The sequence below is a fragment of the Sciurus carolinensis genome, chromosome 8 (genome assembly GCF_902686445.1).
Source record: "Sciurus carolinensis chromosome 8, mSciCar1.2, whole genome shotgun sequence".
Taxonomy (NCBI): Eukaryota; Metazoa; Chordata; class Mammalia; order Rodentia; family Sciuridae; genus Sciurus; species Sciurus carolinensis.
In genome coordinates, this window is record NC_062220.1 from 102,656,367 (window position 1) to 102,668,753 (window position 12,387).

A 12,387-nucleotide genomic window follows, 5' to 3' on the forward strand; every position below is an offset into this window, starting at 1 on the left:
CTGTCTGTTTCATTCTACTATCTTTCCATCCCCCACCCCCTCCCACACCATTTTCCTCTACACCATCAAAAGTTCCTTCATTCTTCTCTTCCCCCCATCACCCTCCTCATTATATATTGTCATGCACTTATCAGAGGAAACATTCAGCCTTTGGGTTTTGGGGCTTGGCCTATTCCAATTTTAGCATGATATTTTCCAACTTCATCCATTTACCAGCAAATGCCATAATTTTATTTTTCTTTATGGCTGAGTAATAGTCCATTGTGTATGTATACCACAGTTTCTTTATCCATTCATCAATTGAAGGACATCTCCGTTGGTTCCACAATCTAGCTATTGTGAACTGAGCTGGTATAAACATTGATGTGAGTACATCACTGTAGTATGCTGACTTTAAGTCCTTTGGGTATAAACCAAGGAGTGGGACTGCTGGTTCAAATGGTGGGTCCACTCCAAGTTTTCTGAGGAATCTCCATACTGCTTTCCAGATGGCTGCACCAATTTGCAACTCCACAGCAATGTATGAGTGTGCCCTTTTCCTCACATCCATGTCAACACTTACTATTGCTTGTGTTCTTCATTATAGTCATTCTAATTGGAGTTAGATGAAATCTTAGGGTGGTTTTAATTTGCATTTCTCTAAGTACTAGGGATAATGAGCACTTTTTCATATATTTGTTGATCACCTGTATATATTCTTCTGTGAAGATATAATTTTTCAATAAGGAGAAGAAAAATCTACAGTATAACAGTCATATAGTATTCAAACCTCCCAATCTTCAGTAGCAGGATGCATGAGGGGTACCTGATAATGAGCTTCAAGTCTCCAGCAGGCGTCTCAGGATGGGATTTGTCCCCCCAAAGGTGGGAGATACACCTTCCAGGATTATCCAAGATGGCCACTCTGGCTTCCAAATGTGTTGGCAAATGGGGAGCTGCAGCTTGGGGTATGGGTGTGATCGGCTGGAGGTCCTGGAGGCAGGGTGCGGTTGGTCATGGAGGGGTCCTGGAGGTGGGGTGTGGTTGGTCTGGTTGCAGGATCCTGGAGGCAGGATACAGTCAGTTGGTCTGGGGTCCTAGTGGTAGGGCGCAGTCAATCGGTCTTGGGGTCCTGGCGGCAGAGAGTGGTCTGTTGGGCTGAGGGATCCTGGAGATGGGGCTCAGTCAGTCGGGCCAGGGGTCCTACTGGGCCTGGCTGTTGTCTCAAAATGGCAGCAGCTACATGTAACCAAACCTGCAGGTACTGTGACAGTGAACTTCCAGGCAACAGCAGGCAGCTGGTGCTCCACTCTAAAATTTTTAATCAATTTGGAAGTAAAGCAAATAGTACCTAATGTATCCTTGCACAGTTACAATAATCATCAACTCATGGACACTTATGCTTTATTTTGTATTCAAATCCCTATTTGCCCCACCCCACTGGATTATGATGAAATACATCCAAAGTAAATGTTTTTATTTGAAAAATATTTTCTTACGAAAAACTTGGGTCATCTTGAATTTGTAAAATGGGCATATATTGTTTACTTAAAACAAAAAGGAACAAACTAAAGGCAAAACAAACAGAAGTTTAAAAGAAAATTCATAAGAATAAAGTAAAACAGAACATAAAAAAAAACATGAAAAAGACAAAAATTTGTTTTCTGTTAAGATCTACAAAACTGATAGACTGTTAGCTAGACTAACCAGGATATGTCACATTCCTTGGCAAACTACCTGCTATCTGCAGAAGAAATGCAAGCCCCAAATAACATTGATTAGAGGAACCCAAGTTACCCTGAAGTAGGAAATTTTGTGTCCCTTTTCACAGACAAGATCCTGAAACTCAGAGAGATAAGGATTATTCCGCCTAACTATAAAAATCTATAATGGGGCTGGGGAGATAGCTCAGTCAGTAGAGTGCTTGCCTTGCAAGCACAAGGCCCTGGGTTCGATCGATCCCCAGCACCAAAAACAAAAACAAAAACAAAAAAACCTATAATGTATAGTTAAGAATCCAATTAGAACTGGTCAGCATGGGCCAAAGTGACCTAGAGTTGTTATGGCAGTGGAGACTTGAAAGTCTGATGTCATCCTTCTGTCAGTCAAAAAACAAGAGGTGAACTTGAGTGGTGCTCTCTGGAAACTTCTCTAGGATTCCCAATAAAATTGGAGTGTAGGAGAGGCATGCAATCTCTCTCCTCTGAGAGGACCCACTCTGTCCCTTGAGAGTGTCCCCCTTACCCTTTTCCTATCCCTTCAATAAACTCATGTGTATTACTCTGAGCATGATGTCTGAAATCTTTCTGAATTGATCACAAGAATCAGGGTTTGAGGGGTGGGACATCTTCATACTGCCTCAGTTTCCTGAAAGACCCCAGCCTTGTAACACTATCAAGTCTTCTCCCTCATTGAAGGAGTTCTATCTCTCCCCACTTAAATCCTAATTTGTTCATTCTACATTTTGTTATTGTGTGAGGATTTTATTCTTCAAATTTGCAAGTCAACAACCCAGAAGGGAATTGGTGAGGCCTGAAGCATGCACAAACCCCAGTTGCTAGCAGAAGCGGGAAATCTAGTTTCATTTCAAAACTCTGTTTTCATTTTCTTCCTTTTTCTCCCTGTACCCGACTCTTTTTGGAGACAGGATCTTGCTAGGTTGCTCATGCTGGTCATGAACCCTTGGGCTTAAGCAATTCTCCTGCCTCAGCCTACCGAGTAGCTGTAACTACAGGTGCGAGCCACCATACTCAACTTCTTTAGTTCCCTTCTCTTTTCTTGCTCTTCCTCTTCCATAAAAGTGGATTGCCAAGAAATGAATCCACATTTAACAATACAATATTTAGGATGATGAGATTATTTGTATGATTAAAAAATACTTTTATAATATATTTTACGTTGTCTTCTTAGACTATATATTAGCCTTATAATCAGAAAAGAAGGCATTTAAAATAATATTTCAGCTCTGTGATCACATCGTCACCTATCAAGTTGTGCCATCTTTTCTTTTCTTTTTTTTTTTTTTTTTTTGGCGGTGCTGGGGATCGAACCCAGGGCCTTGTGCTTGCAAGGCAAGCACTCTACTGACTGAGCTATCTCCCCAGCTCTTTTCTTTTTCTAAAAATTAAAAAAAATATTTTTAGTTGTAGATGGACACAATATATTTTATTTTATTTTTATGTGGTGCTGAGAATTGAACTCAGTGCCTCACACATGCTAGGTGAGCACTCTATCACTGAGCCATAACCCCGGCCTCCCATCTTTTCTTGATAGCTGGAAAAATTGGTATTGATTAAAGGGTCAAATCAATACCAGCAGAAAAATGTCCTTGGAAGTTTAATTTGGACCTCACTTATTCCACAGAAGATGGAATTTTTGATATTGGAAATTTTGGTGCCTTCCCTAGTAGGGTTTTCTTCCCTAGTTTTGCATTTTTTCTGTTTTAAAATAGGAACAGTTTCTGAAGGAGATTAAAGGCAATGGAAAAACTGGATTGAATGCTTCAAGAATAAAATCACAGCTATTTCTGAGAAATTGTTCTTTAAGAGGTATTTGAAATATCTTGCCAAAAAATACCTTAAAACTAATCTTCATGATTGACTTCATCTGACAAGGAAACTTATGAACTTCATTACTTCCAAATTAGTCAAGATGAAGTGGATCAGAGTCTGATGACTAGCAGCTCTCCCTTTTTAGGACTTTGATTTTTAATAAAACACATGCAGTATACATGAGAAATAAATGTCTAGAAATGGACTTTATTGGTGAATAAAAAATCATTCTAAAAAGTATTTCACTGAGTGGGTGGTATGTACCTATAGTCCCAGTACCTTAGGAGGCTAAGGGGAATGATCTCTTGAGCCCAGGAGTTCGAGACCAGTATGGGTAATATGGAGAGTCCATCTCTAAATAAATTAAAAAATAAAATAATATTTCAATTTTACAAGCAGGAAAAAATATAGAATAAATGTGAAAATGAAATGACCAAGTTTTTTCAACAATTTAGGCTCATTTATCCTTTTAATTTGAATTCTTGCTATGTGCTAGGCATTATGTTAAGTACTTTTGATACACTCTGCTTATTTATTTACTTTTGTAGTGCTGGGGATTGAACGCAGGGCCTCCAACACATGCTACACAAGCACTCTACCACTGAATGTTCTACATCCATGTTTTTAATCCTTAAGACAAAATAGGTAAAGTAGACTCATTATTTCATTTTAAAAATGAGGAAACAGGAGTTGGGGATATAGCTCAGTTGGTAGAGTGCTTGCCTTGCAAGTTCAAGGCCCTGGGTTCAATCCCCAGCACCACAAAAAAAAAAAAAAAAAAAAAAAGAAAGAAAAAAAGAAAAACAGGTTTAGAAAAGTTATGTGAATTATTTTAAACTACATGACTGGTAAGAGACAGACTTGGTAACTTTTTGTTGTTCTTATTTAATTTTTTTTGTTTACTTTATTTGTTCTAATTAGTTATACTTGACAGTAGAATGCATGTTGACATATCATACATGAATGGAGTCAACTTCTCACTCTTCTGGTTGCACACAATAGAGAATCACACTGGTCATGTAATCATATATGCGCATAGGGTAATAATGTTCAATTCATTCTACTATCTTTCCTACCCCCTTATCCCCTCTCCTCCCTTTACTGTCCTCTGTCTAAACCCAGGTACATCTATTCTTCCCTAACCTCCATGCACTTATTGTGAATTAACATCCGCATATCAGAGAAAACATTCAGCCTTTTTTTTGGGGGGGATCTGCTTATTTTGCTTAGTATGATATTCTCCACTTCCATCCATTTACCTCCAAATGCCATAATTTTCTTCTTCTTTAGGGTTGAATAATATTCCATTGTGTATATATGCCACATTTTCTTTATCCATTTATCTGTGGAAGGGCACCTAGGTTGGTTCCATAGCTTAGCTATTGTGAATTTAACTGCTATAAACACTGATGTGACTGCATCACTGTAGTGTGCTGATGTTAAGTCCTTTGGGTATAAACTGAGGAGTGGGATAGCTGGATCAAATGGTGGTTCCATCCAATTTTTCTGAGGAATCTGTAAGATATGGAAAATGACAATCTCCAAAACAGTGTAGCCTGGGAAGAGGGAGTGAGGAAGAAGGCAACACATTGATAGCATTGATAAGGATCTCAATACATTCTTTCCTAGTAACCAGACAAGCCCTGGGGAGGAGATGTCCATCAAGCCTAGTGATAGTCTCTGAGAAGAAGTCAAAGAATTGATCCTTCCTGAAATAAATCCTTTCCCAGTGACAGTATATTGGGACCCCAGACCCTCTATTTGGCCCAGTAAAGACAAACCCAGATACTGACCGCTGATCCCATCATCTTGCCCAGTAAGAACAGATCCTGAGGGCCCAAATTGACACACTCATTAAGTCACCTCTCAGTGTAACCTATATAAGCACAGACTCCCCCTTTGACCGGTGGCTCATTTTCCACCAGGAAAGTGGGTCCATCAGAGGTATGATTTCATCACTGAATAAAGGGTGTGCTGATCTGTGAAGTTTGCACTGGGCTCAGTCCTTTTGTGTTAACACATATTTCTTACCATAATGATTACACCAATCTGCAGTTCCACCAGCAATGTATGAGTGTGCCTTTTTTCCCACATTCTGGTCAACATTTGTTGTTGCTTGTATTCTTGATAATTGCCATTCTGACTGGAGTGCCCTGTGCCTAAGAGAAGAAAAAGTTGGCTCAAATCTTCTCCATGTCAGCCGAGGAACTGACTTCCTTAAGAAGACTCCTAAAGCACAAAAAGTAAAATCAAGAATCAATAAATGGGATGAATTCAAACTAAAAAGCTCCTTCTCAGTAAAGGAAACAATAATGTGAAGAGAGAGCCTACGGAATGGGAGAAATCTTTACCACATGCACCTCAGACAGAGTATTAATCTCCTGGATATATAAAGAACTCAAAAAACTTAACACCAAAAAATAAATAACCCAATCAATAAATGGGCTAAGGAATTGAACAGATATTCACAGAAGAAGAAATACAATTGATCAATAAATATATGAAAAAATGTTCAGGGGCTGGGGTTGTGGCTTAGTGGTAGAGCACTTATCTAGCATACATGAGGCCCTGGGTTCTATCCTCAGCGCCCTACAAAAATAAAGGTATTGTGTTCAACTACAACTAAAAATATATTTTAAAAATGTTCGACATCTCTAGCAATTAGGGAAATGCAAATCAAAACTACTCTAAGATTTCATCTCACTCCAGTCAGACCAGGGATTGTAATCTAGGTCTAACTGGCTATAAGGCCCATTCACTTTCCATCCCCTGTATTGAAAACTACACTCACATTTGCTTTGTACACATGAACTTCCAAATCTGGTAAATCTTTTGTGCTTTAATGCTTCCAAATACCTAGCTATCATATCATACCATTTTATATTCTCATAATTTATTCACAATAAGATGTTATTTCTTGGGCTGAGGGCGTTGTTCAGCAGTAGAGAGCTTTCATAGCATCACGAGGCCCTGGTTTTGATTCCTAGCACCAAAAAAGAAGTTCTGGAAGTGATTGAATAAATAATTTTTATATATCCATGCTTTGGAACACTAACTGTTTAAAATGAGTGTGCTGGAATTACATATACTGTTAAGATTTCCAAGATAAATTGTTTAGTGGGAGAAAAAAATAGGTTGCAGAATAACACATACAATATAATTCAATTTATATTTAAACAGATAAACTCCAGATGGTGAGTATAAGTGTATCTCTCTGAATGCAGAAAGGATTTATAGGCTTTGCATCAGGCTGTTGAAAATGATTACCTAGGAGTAAAGTTGTGGGAATCAAAATGATGTTCACATTATGTCTTTGTTTTAGTTCTGGGACTTAAACACCAGGGCCTCATGTCTTATGCTACATTCTGCCTTGTGTTCTTGTTTGAATATTTTATATAAATGTATATATATAACATTTGTGTTGGGTACCTGCAGGTTTAGTTACACGTGGTAGCTGCCATTTTGAGACAACAGCCAGGACCTGTAGGACCCCGGGCCAGACTGACTGAGCCCCGTCTCCAGGATTCCTCAGCCCGACCAACCACTCCCTGCCTACAGGACCCCTAAACCAGACTGAACACACCCCTGCTCCAGGATCCCCAGACAACCAAGCCCACACACTGAGATGCAGCTCCCCATTTGACAACACATTTGGAAGCATGTCAGAAGAAATGTCAGAAAAGGAGTTCAGAATATACATAAGTAAAATGATTTGTGAAGCAAAGGATGAGATAAGAGAGCAAATGCAGTAATGAATGATCACTCCAATAAGCAGTTGAAAAAGCAACTGCAGGAAGCAAAAGATCATTTCAACAAAGAGATAGATAATCTCAAAACAACCAAACAAATCCTTGAAAGGAAGGAAACTATATTAAACAAACAAACAAACAAACAAACAAAAAACCCTCAATGGAAAGCATCACCAACAGGCTAGATCACATGGAAGACAGAACCTCAGAAAATGAAGACAAAATATCTAATCTTGAAAATAAAGATGACCAAACAGAGGAGATGGTAAGAAATCATGAACAAAACTTCCAAGAACTAAGGGACATCATGAAAAGACCAAATTTAAGAATTATCAGGATTGAGGAAGGCACAGAGATACAAACCAAAGGAATGAACAACCTGCTCAATGAAATAGTATCAGAAAATTTCCCAAACCTGAAGAATGAAATGGAAAATCAAATACAAGAGGCTTACAGAACACCAAATGCACAAAATCACAACAGATCCACACCAAGGCACATCATAATGAAAATGTCTAACATACAAAATAAAGATAGGATTTTGAAGGCTATGAGAGAAAAGCATCAGATTACATATAGAGGGAAACCAGCATGGATATCAGCAGATTTCTCTGTCCCGACTCTAAAAGCTAGGAGGGCTGGAACAACATATTTCAAGCTCTGAAAGAATATGGTTGCCAACCAAGAATCGTATACCTAGCAAAGCTAACTTTCAGATTTGAAGAGGAAATAAAATCTGTCCACGATAAACAAAAGTTAAAAGAATTTACAAATAGAAAGCCTGTGCTACAGAATATTCTCAGCAAAATATTCCATGAGGAGGAAATGAAAAACAATGTAGGTCAGCAAAGAGAGGAATCTACCTTAAAGGAAAATCCATTCAAAGGAGAAACCAAGTCAAGTTAAAAACCAAAAATAAGCCCAAATGACTGGGAATACAAATCATATCTCAATAATAACGTTAATGGCTTAAACTCATCAATCAAAAGACATAGAATGGATTAAAAAGAAAGACCCAGGGGGCTGGGGAGAGACTCATTTCATAGAAAAATACATCCAGGACTAAAGGTGAAAGGATGGGAAAAAACCTACCACACACACGGACTCAGTAAAAAAGCAGGGTTTCCATCCTTATTTCAGATAAAGTGGACTTCAAGGCAAAGTTAGTCAGAAGGGATAAAGAAGGACATTTCATACTGATTAAGGGAACCATAAGTCAGGAAGACATAACGATCGTAAATATTTATGCCCCAAACAACGTTGAATCCATGTACACCAAACAAATCCTTCTCAATTCCAGGAATCAAATAGAGCACAGCACAATAATTCTGGGTGACTTTAACACACCACTGTCACCACTGGATAGATCTTCCAAACAAAAACTAAACAAAGAAACCATAGAAATCAATAACACAATAACTTAGACTTAACAGACATATAGAATATTCCATCCAATAATGAGTGAATACACTTTCTTCTCAGCAGCACAAGGATCATTTTCTAAAATAGACTATATGTTATGCCACAAAGCAGCCCTTAGTAAATGCAAAAAAATAGAGATATTGCCTTGTGTTCTATCAGATGATAATGGAATAAAATTAGAAATCAATGACAAAACAAAAAGCTGAAACTACTGGTGCTGAGGATATAGCTTACTTTGTAGAATGCTTGCCTAGCATGCACAAGGATCAGGGTTCAAATCCCCAGCACTACAAAAGAACCAAAAAACAAAAAACAGAAAATACTCCAACACCAGGAGACTAAACAATGTGCTATTGAATGAAGCATGTATAACAGAAAACATTAGGGAGGAGATAAAAAAAATTCTTAGAGGTAAATGAGAACGTTTATACAACATATCAGACTCTCTGGGACACTATGAAAGCAGTACTAAGAGGAAAATTCATTGCATGAAGCACATTCAAGAAAAGAGTAAAAAGCCAATGATTAAATGACCTAACATTACATTTTATCTTCTAGAAAAAGAAGAACAGAACAACACCAAAAATAGTAGAAGACAGGAAATAATTAAAATCAGAGCTGAAATCAATGAAATTGAAACAAACAAACAAAAAATTCAAAAAATTGACAAAACAAGAAGTTAGTTCTTTGAAAAAGTAAACAAAATAGACATACCCTTAGCCACACTAACAAAGAGGAGAGAGAAATCTCAAATTACTAAAATTTGTGATGAAAAAGGAAATATGACAGATACAACTGAAATATATAACATAATGAGAAGCTACTTTGAAAATCTATACTCCAACAAAATAGAAAGTACTGAAGACACTGACAAATTTCTAGAGACATATGATCCTCCCAAACTGAACCAGGAGGACATAACACAATTTAAACAGATTAATTTCAAGCAATGAAATAGAAGAAGCCATCAAATGCCTACCAACCAAGAAAGAAAAACCCAGGAACAGACGGATTCTCAGCCGAATTCTACAAGTCCTTCAAAGAAGAGCTCATCCAATACTTCTCAAAGTATTATGGGAAACAGAAAAGGAGGGAACCCTTCCAAACTCATTCTATGAAGCTAGTATCACCTTTATACCCAAACCAGACAAAAACACATCAAGGAAGGAAAATTTTAGACTGTTTCTCTGATGAATATAGATGAAAAATCCTTAACAAAATCTTGGCAAATCGCATACAAAAACATAATAAGAAGATAATGCACCATGATCAAGCAGGGTTCACCCCAGAGATACAAGGTTGGTTCAACATCTTGAAATCTATAAATGTAATTTATCACATCAACAGACTTAAGGTTAAGAATCATTTGACTATTTCAATTGACACAGAGAAAGCTTTCGACAAAATACAACACCGCTTCATGCTCAAGACACTAGAAAAAATAGGGATAGTAGGAACATACCTCAACATTGTAAAGGCTATTTATGCTAAGCCCACGACCAACATCATTCTTAATGGAGAAAACCTGAAAGCATTCCCTTTAAAAACGGGAACAGACAGGGATGTCCTCTTTCACCACTTCTATTCAACATTGTCCTTGAAATACTAGCCAGAGCAATTAGACAGATCAAAGAAATTAAAGGGATATGAATAGGAAAAGAGGAACTTAAGCTGTCACTATTTGCTGATGACATGATTCTCTATTTAGAGAATCCAAAAACCTCCACCAGAAAACTTCTAAACCTCATAAATGAATTCAGCAAAATAGCAGGATATAAAACCAACATGCATAAATCTAAAGCATTTTTATTCATAAGTGATGAAACATCTGAAAGGGAAATGAAGAAAACAAACTCTGTTCACAATAGCCTCAAAAAAAAAAAAAAAAAAAAAACCTTGGGAATTATTCTAACCAAAGAGATGAAAGATCTCTACAATGAAAACTACAGAACATTAAAGAAAGAAATTGAAGAAAACCTTAGAAGGTGGAAGGATCTCCCATGTTCCTGGATAGGCAGAATTAATATTATCAAAGTGACCATATTTCCAAAGGTGCTATACCGATTTAATACAATTCCAATTAAAATCCCAATGACATTTCTCATAGAAATAGAAAAGGCAATCATGAAATTCATCTGGAAGAACAAAAGACCCAGAATAGCCAAAGCAATCCTGGGCAGGAAGAGTGATGCAGGAAGTATCACAATACTAGACCTTAAAGTATACTATAGAACAATAGTAACAAAAACAGCATGGCACAAAAGAGACAGGTAGATCAATGGTATAGGATAGAAGACACGGAGACATACCCACATAAGTACAGTTATCTCATACTAGACAAAGTTGCCAAAAACTTACAATGGAGAAAAGCTAGCCTCTTCAACAAATGGTACTGGCAAAACTGGAAATCCATGTGCAGTAAAATGAAATTAAACCCCTATCTCTCACCCTGTACAAAACTCAACTCAAAATGGATCAAGGATCTAGGAATTAGTACTGAGACACTTCACCAAATAGAAGAAAAAGTAGGCCCGAATCTTCATCACGTTGGCTTAGGATCAGACTTCCTTAACAAGACCTCCATAGCACAAGAAAAAAAAGCAAGAATCAATAAATAGGATAGATTCAAACTAAAAAGTTTTTTCTCAGCAAAGGAAACAATCAATAATGTGAAAAAAGAACCTACAGAGTGGGAGAAAATCTTTTCCACACACACTTCAGACAGAGCACTCATCTCCAAAGTTTATAAAGAACTTAAAAAAATTTATACTGAAATACAAGGAACCCAATCCATAAATAGGCTAAGTAACTGGGCAGATACTTCACAGAACAAACACAGGTGATCAACAAATATATGAAAAAGTGTTCATCATCCCTAATAATTAGAAAAATGCAAATTAAAACCACCCTAAGATTTCATCTATCTCCAAATAGAATGGCCATTATCAAGAACACACACAATAATAAGTGTTGGCGTGGATGTGGGGAAAAAGACACACTCATACATTGCTGTGGAGTTGCAAATTGGTGCAGCCACTCTGGAAAGCAGTATGGAGATTCCTTAGAAAACTTGGAGTGGACCCACTATTTGACCCAGCAATCCCACTCCTCAGTTTATACCCTAAGGACTTAAAGTTACATACTACAGTGATGCAGTCACATCAATGTTTATAGCAGTTCAGTTCACGATAGCTAGATTGTGGAACCAATGGAGATGCCCTTCAATGGATGAATGGATAAAGAAACTGTGATTGATATATATATATATATATATATATATATATATATATATATATACACACAATGGACTATTACTCATCCATAAAGAAGAATAAAATTATGGCATTTGCTGGTAAATGGATGAAGTGGGAAAATATCATGCTAAGTGAAATAGGCCAAGCCCAAAAAAGCAAAGGCCCAATGTTTTCTCTGATAAGTGGATGAGGATATATAACGAAGGGGGATGGTGGAGTGGGGTAAAGAGAACAAAGGAACTTTTGATGGTGTAAAAGAAAATGGGGTGGGAGGGAGTGGAGGACAGAAAGATAGTAGAATGAAACAGACAGTATTACCCTATGTATATTTTCATGTATTAATATATGAATGGTGTGAATCTACATTGTGTACAACCATAGAAATGAAAAGTTGTACCCCATTGTGTACAATGAATCAAAATGCAGTCTGTA